Source organism: Myotis lucifugus, unplaced genomic scaffold (assembly GCF_000147115.1).
Source record: "Myotis lucifugus unplaced genomic scaffold, Myoluc2.0 scaffold_1678, whole genome shotgun sequence".
In the NCBI taxonomy this organism is placed as follows: Eukaryota; Metazoa; Chordata; class Mammalia; order Chiroptera; family Vespertilionidae; genus Myotis; species Myotis lucifugus.
The window spans coordinates 1-10,085 of NW_005872726.1; the positions used below are offsets into that span (position 1 = coordinate 1).

General features: G+C 47.9%; 1 long non-coding RNA gene across 1 annotated transcript; it reads left to right on the forward strand.

Annotated features, from left to right (window-relative positions):
- The first annotated feature begins 343 nt into the window (after positions 1–343).
- Positions 344–9,319, forward strand: LOC106695571. The gene is made up of 2 exons (XR_001346640.2): positions 344–510; positions 8,667–9,319. It is a non-coding gene; the product is annotated as an uncharacterized LOC106695571 (long non-coding RNA).
- Positions 9,320–10,085: the final 766 nt, after the last annotated feature.

A 10,085-nucleotide genomic window follows, 5' to 3' on the forward strand; every position in this document is an offset into this window, starting at 1 on the left:
CCGGTTTTGGCGAAGGATTTGTTTTTTGATAATAATAAGAATTATTATTATTTTTAATCCTCAGCCAGGATATTTTTTCCATTGATTTTTAGAGAGAGTGAGGGGAGAGAGGGAGGAGGGAGGGAGAATAGAAAGAGAGAAAGAGAGAGAGAGATTGATGAGAGAGGCCAGGGATCAAAGCAGAATTGAACCGTGACCCTTTGGTGCATGGGCCGACACTCTAACCACTGAGCACACTGGCCAGGGCATGTTTTTTGATAATCATTATGATGATGGGTTTTCATCCCTCTCATCTAAGATGGTTTTTAGTAACTAGTGGTGAGTAATTTCACAGACAGTTAATGTAGTATCTCTTTTGAACTCTCTTCTCTTAATGCAGATCACAATTCACCTTCTCAGCCCAAGGAAAATAGCCTTGGCCAGAACCATCACCCGGAGGAAACAATCCACAAGTTGGCCATGCAGCTGAAGAACATTGGAGACAGCGTTGATCACTGGACGGCTCAAGAGGTGAGGCCTCTGTTTCTCTAGGAAGGGCCGGCAGGTAGGAGAAAGAGCAGGCCGAACAATGGCTGCTAAGTGGCTGGGATGCCCAGGAATGAGCAGAGCACGTGGATTAGTAATGTCTGGATTACCAAGCATTCAATCTGAAAATTGTGAGCCTGACTCAAGGTCAGTATATGACCTCACACTTGCTGCTCAAACTGTGGTCCATGGGCTAGGAGCCTCAGCTTCACTTAGCAGCCGGTCATATGTGCAAAATCCCAGCCCACACGCTGGAATCACCATCTTCCTTTTTGTTGTTGTTAATCTTCACCTGAGGATATCTTTTTCCATTGTTTTTCAGAGAGAGTAGAAGGGGAGGAGATAGAGAGAGAAACATCGATGTGAGAGAGACACATTGACTGGTTGCATGCCACACGTACACCAACTAGGGGCGAGGAGTGAACCTGCAACCAACGTATGTGCCCTTGATCAGGAATCGAACCCACAACCCTTTGGTGCGCAGGCCGACACTCTAACCACTGAGCACACCGGCCAGGGCACCATCTAATTTTTTGCACAGGGGATTTGTGTGCACATTAACGTGTGAGAGACTTTGCTGCACACCCTTAAACTAGGATGCCTTTTGGAATCACCTAGTGTAATCTCAAGAATTACAGATGCTGGCCCAACTGGAGTGGCTCAGTGGTTGAGCATTGACTTAGGAACCAGGAGGTCACAGTTCTACTCCCAGTCGGGGCACATGCCTGGGTTGCGGGCTTGATCCCCAGGAGGCAGCCAATCAGGGATTCTCTCTCATCATTAATGTTTCTATCTCTCCCTCTCCCTTCCTCTCTGAAATCAATAAAAATATTTAAAAATCCTATGTAATAAAAGGCTAATATGCAAATAGACCGAACGGTGGAACAACTGGAAAAGCCAATGTGCGCTGACTATGATGTGCGCTGACCATCAGGGGGCGTGTGCAAAACATGGAGGGCATTGGCCACGGTGGGATGGTGGAGCAGGTGAGCAGGGCACCAGACCAAGGCGGGGCACCGGCCACTGTCATTAGGGCAAGCCTCTAGTGGTTACTGAAAATTCTTTGTTCCTGCGTGCGACGGTCCTGCCCGGTGCTCGCACCTACTGCTGGCATTGACCCTGCTTACACCTGCTTCCAGCACCAAAGCTGCCGCTCAGACCCACTGCCAGCGCCGGCCCTGCTTGCACCCACAGCTGGCACTGGAGTCACCACTTGCACACACTGCCAGTGCCTGGCACCAGTCCCAATCACTTGGTGCCATTAGCAGTGTGAGTGGTGGCTGCTGGCCCCGATCGCCCCTGAGGGCTTCTCCACCTCCCCCTGCTCCTGAGGGGCGATCGGGGCAGCAGCTGCCACTTGTACCCGCTGACAGCACTGGACCCACTCGCACCTGCTGCTGGTACCGGCCCCAATCGCTCTGCGCTGTTAGCGGGTGCGAGCGGGACCGGAGCCATCAGCACATGGAAGTGGTGGCAGCAGGAGTGGGGCTGCCGGCAGATGGCGGGGGGGGGGCCCCTGTGCTTACTGCAGCCTCACGGCCCACAGTTCCTTTCAAGGTGCACAAATTTGTGCACCGGACCCCTAGTATATATATATGTGTGTATATATATATATATATATATATAAAAGAATTACAGATGCCTAGGCCCCACCTTGAGACGTTCTGATTGAATTGGCATGAGATGTGGCCTGGGCACCAGGCATTTTAAAAGCTCCCAGGTGAATCGAATGCTCAGTCAGGGAGGCCAACCTCTGCCTTAGACTGTTCTAATCCTCCTGAACCAACCCCGAGGTATGATCTAAGCCCCACTCTCACCGATCTCTTAGTTTCTCCTGATTGTAAGAGGTATTGGGGGCAAACAGGAAAGAATAATGCTTGCCATTGGAAATCTTAGGGGCAATGAAATTCACAGCCAACTTAGTTTTCCTCAGAACCACCTGGAGTTGGCAGCAGAGAGAGACCGATCACGTGGGCTCTGGGATAGGAAGGGTGGCTGCCCCTCGGGCCCCACTTCTTGCCCTTCGCTTCCCCTCTCCGGTGACGATTCTTCTCATCACTGCTGTCGCCACTGCGCTGGCTCAGGGAGCGCCGTGTCTTCTTTCGTGTTCTGGTCCAAATGTAGACAGTGTACAGCTTTTCCCTCAGATAAAACATTCCGAGACAAATCATGAATGGGAGACCCCGACAGCAACACTACTAAAAGCAAGAAGGAAACAAAGATGAAATAAACACAGTCAAATAAGCCATTTGATAGACCGATTTCATTAAGGCAAATATTTATTGGACTCCTACTATACGCCAGGCTCAGCTGCAGGCGTTGGCAGCTGGAGCAGCGAGCGGGGCGGGTGAGCCTACTGTCACAGACCTCAGTCTGGGAGGGAGACAGAGCAGGCAGCGGACCGTCAGGCAGGATGCCCACTGGAGCAGCATTGGAAGACAGTGATGGAGACTGACTTGGGTGGGCAATCGGGGAGGCGGTATCTCTGGGGAGGTGATGTATGAGCAGAGACTGGAAGGGAGGGATGAGGCACGGGACTACGTGGGGGGAGTGTTCCAGGGAACAGCGAGCGCACAGCCCTTGTGACAGGAACAGGCCCAAGGAACAGTAAGGAGGCCAGAAGGGCTGGAGTGAGTGAGGTCTGGGGCTTGGCCTCCTGCAGAGTGCGCTGTATCCGGGGCCAGAGCGGCAGAGGAGACCCCACAGGCTGGGCCAGCGTGCAGCAGTGGAGGTGGTAAGAGATGATCGGTCAGACCCAGGGTGCGTTTAGAAGTAGAGCCTGCAGGATTGGCCGATGAGCGGGATGTGCGGAGGGAGAGGAAAGGAACACATACTTCAGTGGTTTTGGCCCGAGCCTCTGGATGGGTTGGTGGTAGCACCGTTTACTGAGATGGATGGAGGAAACCGAAGAGCAGGTTTTGGGGGAAATAGAGCTCGATTTGGGACACGTGAGTCTGACGTTTCTATTAGACATGCAGATTGAGACGTTGTAAAGTTGCACAGGAGTTGTAAGAACCATCTGGAGTTAGAGGAGACACTGAAGCTCGAGATAAGAATTTGGATTATAAAGTGCTGCTTTCTCCCTGGGTTCACGGGATCAATAATGACCTCATTCCCAGCCCAACTCTATTTGGAGGGTAAACTAAAGCTATGTAATAGTAACTGATGCTTATTGAGGGCTTGCTGTTTGCCAGGGACCATGCTAACAGTTTTACTTGCATTGTTTTATTTATTTATTAAATGTGTTCTTATTGATTTTGAGAAAGAGGAAGGGGGAGAGAGAGAGAGAGAGAGAGAGAGAGAGAGAGAGAGAAACATCGATCGGCTGCCTCCCACCGAGCCCTGACTGGGGATCCAGCCCACAATCCAGGCATCTGTCCTGTGTGGAAATTGAACCCACGACCTTTGGGTGCATGAGAAAATGCTCAACCAACTGAGCCACACTGGCCAGGGCTGTATTGTTTTATTTCATTCTTACAACCACCAACGAAGCTTGGATCATTACTATTCTCACATTTCAAATGAGGAACTTGATGACCAGAAGTTAAGTGACTTCTCCTAGGTTACACAGCTGGTAAGTCTCAGAATTAGGACCTGAACCATGTCTGCTGGTTCCAAAACACATGCACCACCCCAATACCGTCTCTACTGTTTGCCCCCCCTTTCTCCCAGGAGTCACCTCTTTTTTACATCTGGACCCAAGAGCCTGAGGCACAGAGAGAGGGCGGGGGAGTGTCTTCCGACCTCCACCCATTTTCTGTGTAGCACCCCTTTCAGGGAAGACCTCACCCCACAGCCTCACTCTCTGGCCTCACTGGACAACCGTGTCCCAGTACCACACCAGAGGCTTAACGTACATAGAAGAGATACTCACATGGACTCCCTGCTCACCAAATCGTCAACTGTGGTCTAAGGGGTTAAGTGCTGGCTTTAGGGTCCCAGTACTGGGTCCAAAGTCTGGCTCACCACTGTTCACTGTGTGACAGGGGGCAAGTTCCTTACCCTCCCTGGGTCTCCTCTGTAACCAGGAGGTCACGACAGCACTACCTCATACGGCTGTTGTGAAAATTAAACGAGAGAATCTATGTAAGTCACTTAGAACAGAGCCTGGCCCACAGAAAATGACCAATTGATGTCATCTAAACCAAAAAATTAACTTGCTTTTTGTCTTTGCCCTTCCAGGATTTGGAGTTGAATATCTCTTTACCGCGTGTCTTTTCTTACAGCGCACCCAGGCTATTTGTCTGCTCCCTTCTAGGCTAGTTTCTTCTGTAGGAACATTTTCACTTTTCCTTCTGGAAATTCCTTAGTTCAACTTTCCTGCTTCTTGATCAGCTAATTTTGAATACTCATGGGTCCTGCTAATATTTTTCTCTGAATAGGAGAGACCAGGGTAGGACACAATGAGCCTCCTTCTCCACGTTGCCTCCCTTTCTTTACCTTTTGTAATTTGCTTATAAGTCTTAAATTTGCCGCTGCAGCCGCATAAGTCAACACAAAACGGTCCCAGGTTTTCTTTGTTTTATGTGTAGCACATGTCAGTCCTTCATTTCTTTTTATTGCTGAACAATATTCCATTGTCTGTATAGGTCCCATTGTGTTTATTTAGTCACCCGGGGATGGATATTTAGGTTGTTTCTGCTTTGGGGTTATTATGAAGAATGATGCTGTGAACTCGTGGGTACGTGTTTTTGTGTAGAATATGTTTTCAGTTGTTTTGGGTACATTCCTAGGCGTGGAATTGCTGTGCTCGATGAGAATTCTATGTTTAACGGTTGGAGGAACATCCAGACTGTTTCCCAAAGTGACTGACCTACTTTCCATTCCCACCAGCAGTGCACAGGTTCCAGTCTCTCCTCATCCTCCTCAACATTTGTTATTAACTGTCTTTTTTTTTTTTAAATACATTTTATTGATTTTTTACAGAGAGGAAGGGAGAGGGATAGGGAGTTAGAAACATCGATGAGAGAGAAACATCAATCAACTGCCTCCTGCACAGCTCCTACTGGAGATGTGCCCGCAACCCAGGTACATGCCCTTGACCGGAATCGAACCTGGGACCTTTCAGTCCGCAGGCCAACGCTCTATCCACTGAGCCAAACCGGTTAGGGCTTAACTGTCTTTTTGTTTATAGCCAGCCCAGTGGGCTTGAGGAGTTCTCTCACTCTGGTGTTGATTTGCATTTCCCTGATGGCTAATGCTGTGTATCTTTTCAAGCGCGTAATGGTCATTTGTGTATCTCTTTCGAGAAATGTTTTTCAGGTCCTTTGCCCATTTAAAAAATTGGGTTATTTGTCTCTTATTGAATTGTAGGAGTTCTTTACTAGTATATATTCTAGATGTAAATTCCTTATAAGAAATACTATTTGCAAATGTTTTCTCGTAGTCTGTAGGCTGTCTTTTCACTACCTAGGTGGTATTCTTTGAAAAACAAAAGTTTTTTGATTTGAGGAAGTTCATTTTTCTTTTGTTTCTAGTACTTTTGGCACCCTGTCTGAGAAATCATTGCCTAATCCTAAGTCATGAAGATTTACACCCATATTTTCTTCTGAGAGATTTTTAGTTTTAGCTCTTAAATTTCGGTCTCTGATCTAGTAGGAGTTAACTTTTGCATATGGTGTGAGTTAAAAGTCCATTCTCAATCTTTGCATGCGGGCACCCAGTCTTCCCAGCACCGGTTGTTGAAAAGACTGTTCTTCCCCCGGCACTCATGGGAAATCAATGGCCTGTAAATGGGGGTTTTATCTCTGGACTCTCAGTTCTCTTCCATCGATCTGCATGTCTACCCTTCTGCCTGCCCTCGCTTTCCTTGCAGGAATTTGCAAAGCGGGCTTTGACCTAGACTTTTTTTTTAAAACATATTTCTTTATTGATTTTAGAGAGGAAGGGGAGAAGAAGAGAGAGAGAAATGTCAATGAGAGAGAATCATTGATCGGCTGCCTCCTGCACGCCCCCAACTGGGGATCGAGCCTGCAAGCCAGGCATGTGCCCTTGGCTGGAATCGAACCTGAGACCCTTCAGTCAAAAGGCTGATGCTCTATCCATTGAGCCAAGCCAGCTAGGGCTGACCTAGACTTTTAAAGATCGCTTGTTCTCTACCACAGAATTGCATTTTAGAACACTCTTAATAGACCACATCATAATTTTAAAATAATTTTAGAAATGTCTTCTAAGTTTGGTTCTAAAATGCCAAAGGCTTTACTCTGCTGCTTCCAGGCTTAAATCCAGCAACTTCAACAGAATTTCAAACCCCGCACGGTTCATTTCCTTTATGTATAGTCATTGTTTACCCACCTTTTGTACTCAGTTCCATCAAGTGGTCACACTGACTCGCCAGGTCCCTTCCTGCTTTTGATATATTTAAAGAAACTTTCACTCTGCCTCCGGAACGCGAGCAAGGAGCTCAGCAGGCCATGCTTTGTCTGCTGAACTGACTGCCCTTGAACTGCCACACGTCTGCTGTCTTGTTCTTTTCACGAAGCGAGCATTCTGTATTTTCAAATAGGCCTGGTGCTCAAAATAACATGTTTTGCTATTGAGTTATATAGGGTTTTGATTCCAGGAACTGGTCTTTTTTTTTTTTTTTTTTTTTTTTTTTAAAATCCAGGGCATGTCGTTTTCCTAGATATAAAGTGTGTTTTATAATAGTCTTCCCATCACTTTTAGGATCTTAAATGTTTCTCTACAGGAAGGACTCTTTTCTTCTGGGTTCTAGAAACTGCACCCTCCGTGTCCCTATAGGCCTAGGAGTGGCACCAACTCTGTGGTTACCAGCCCTCGGTACTGTACCACCCCCCCTGGCCCCTACCCACTGTGTAGATCGTCTCCTTATTCAAACCACCCTCAATTATCCTAATTTGAGTGTGCCACCTGTTTTCTCTGGGACCTTACTGATACAGTAATGCATAGGGAACTTCTTAGTTTGTTAAAAAGTGGGGAAGGAAACTAATATTTATTAGAGGCCCTGGGCACGACATTCATGCACTGGGGGTTGGGAGAGTGTCCCTCAGCCCGGCCTGCACCCTCTCGCAGTCTGGGACCCCTCCGGGGATGTCCGACTGCTGGGTGTCCCCCGAGGTGTCCTTAGCGCTGCTGTGGAGGCTGGAGAGGCTGGCTTCTGGCTGAGCGGTGCTTCCCCTGTGGAAGCGCACTGACGACCAGGGGGCAGCTCCTGCTTTGAGCGTCTGCCCCCTGGTGGTCAGTGCACGTCATAGCGACCAGTCATTCTGCCGTTGGGTCAATTTGCGTATTAGGGTTTATTATATAGGATTTCTTCCAGGTACTCTTTGAAAACACTCTCAGAGGGCAGAGGGAAAACAGCTTTTCCTTTCATTTAATTCTCACAGGAACCCTATCAATTCGTGGTACAGGTGTTTCAAGAGAAGCAGCTGAGGTTCAGAGAGATCTGGTCACCTATCCCAACATCTGGCTCAGCGCCCATTTTCTTGTCTGCCTTGCTGGAAGGAAATTCATTCATCTTCCTAACGGATATAAATTATAAAAGAGAAAAGTCCTTTAGTGGTTTCCTGTTACTGACAGGACAAAGTCTAAAGTCCTTAACCTGCCGCTAATGATTTATCATTCATTCATTCAGTCGGCTAACAGGTACTGAGTACCTGGTGTGTCGGGCTGTTCCCGGACTGCAGACAGGGCCGTGACCAAGACAGACACACTCCCTGAGATCAGGGAGCTTATGTTCTCAAGGGAGACAAGAAATAAGTAAATAAATAAACAAAGTCCATAGCTTATCAGACGGTCATAAATATTTTGGAGGAAAATAAAGCAAGGAAGGGGATGAGGAGTGTTAGGGGTTTACACCCATCTGAGTCCCATCAGTTCTTCCAACCCCAAGGCAAGCTTCCTTGCTTCTCTGAGGGGAGGAGAAAGTGCTCTGGGAAGCCAGAGGAGGCGGCATCAGCCCTGAAAAGAGGGCCCCCATTTGCTGGGGGTTAAGGTGGGAGAACAGGTGCAGGGGAGAGCATCACTCACCCCCAAGATAGTCTCCTCCAGCTCGTCTACATCATAAAGCAGCCCAGAAGCGTGCTTTTGGTATTGATTGAATTAATATTAATACTGAATTTCCCACTTCGGATTATTCTATTGCCTTAAAACAAACAAACCCCCTCTCTCTTTTTGAACAGAACGCTCAGCGGGAAGGCAGAGAGGCACTGGCTCAGTTTGTCGTGGTTTTCCATGCGGGAGGTCACGCACTGCTGCGCTTCCTCTGGAACAACCACTGGATGTAAGAGGAACAGACATCCGAGCTCTGCCGTCCCCCTGCGCCGAGAACCAGTCCCTGCACAGGTGGGAAGAAGGCCCTCCTCCGCTCCCTGTTTTCACTGTCACTGTTGGTTTATGCGGCTTCGTTGGAGAGCTGCAGGCTCACTGACCATTTGTCTGTTCAGAGCAGCCGCTGTGCCATGTCTGCGAGTGCCCCACCTCATGGTAGAGCTGCAGGCGCGCTCAGGAGGCGCTGCCAGGGTCCCCGGGGCATCTGCTTCCCTGGGGGAACCTGAGCCTCGTCCTCAAACCAGAGGTCACAGCAATGGACGCTTCTCCTGGGCCCTCCCTGGGCGCCCAGCCACCTGTTGGCCCCACTCCGGGTGCCCATGTCCAGATCCGCAGCGCCCGTTCTTCTCATTCCTTTCTGTCCACCCATGTTCCCTGTCTTCCCCTTCTAGGAGCATTACAGGTGTTAAGGAAGTTTGTTGTTATAAATTATAAGTTCTGTATATGGTTGAGTTATTTGTTATTTAAAAATGAAATAAATATTGTTGTTTTATTGAGCATGAAACATCTTCGCATATGTCTTTTGTGAGGAAGGGATTCCACTTATTCCGGCTCACCTGGGTTCATAATTTCATAGACTTTATTTTTTACTTTTAAAAATATGTTTTTATTGATTTCAGAGAGGAAGGGAGAGGGAGAGAGAGATAGAAACATCAATGATGATCATTGATTGGTTGTCTCCTGCACGCCCCCTTCTGGGGATCGAGCCCACAACCCAGCATGTGCCCTAGACCAGAATTGAACCTGAGACCCTTCAGTCCACAGGCCGACGCTCTATCCACCAAACCAGCCAGGGCCATAGACTTTAGATCTTATGCAGCATCCACTTTGTCCTTCCGAAGGGAAACACCCCCATTTTTTTAGTCTGCCTCATGCATCGCCTACTTTTTCCATCATCACCGCGGTTTTGGCTGACATGGAACAGATCCTGAACTTCTTTCTTTCTTTTTTTACTGTTCTGAACAGGTATGTAATCGTATGGTTAAACATGAAAACAATATTAAAAACTTGCAGTGAAAACCCTTCCTCTTATTTTCTATCTTGAATCTCAATTGTTTGTTTGTTATACATCCTTCCAGATACCACACACACACACACACACCACACACACCAAACACACACACACACACCACACACACACATACACACCAAACACACACACACACACACCATACACACACCATACATACACCACACACACACACACCACATACACCATACACACACACCACACACATCACACACCACCAAACACACACACACAACCAAAC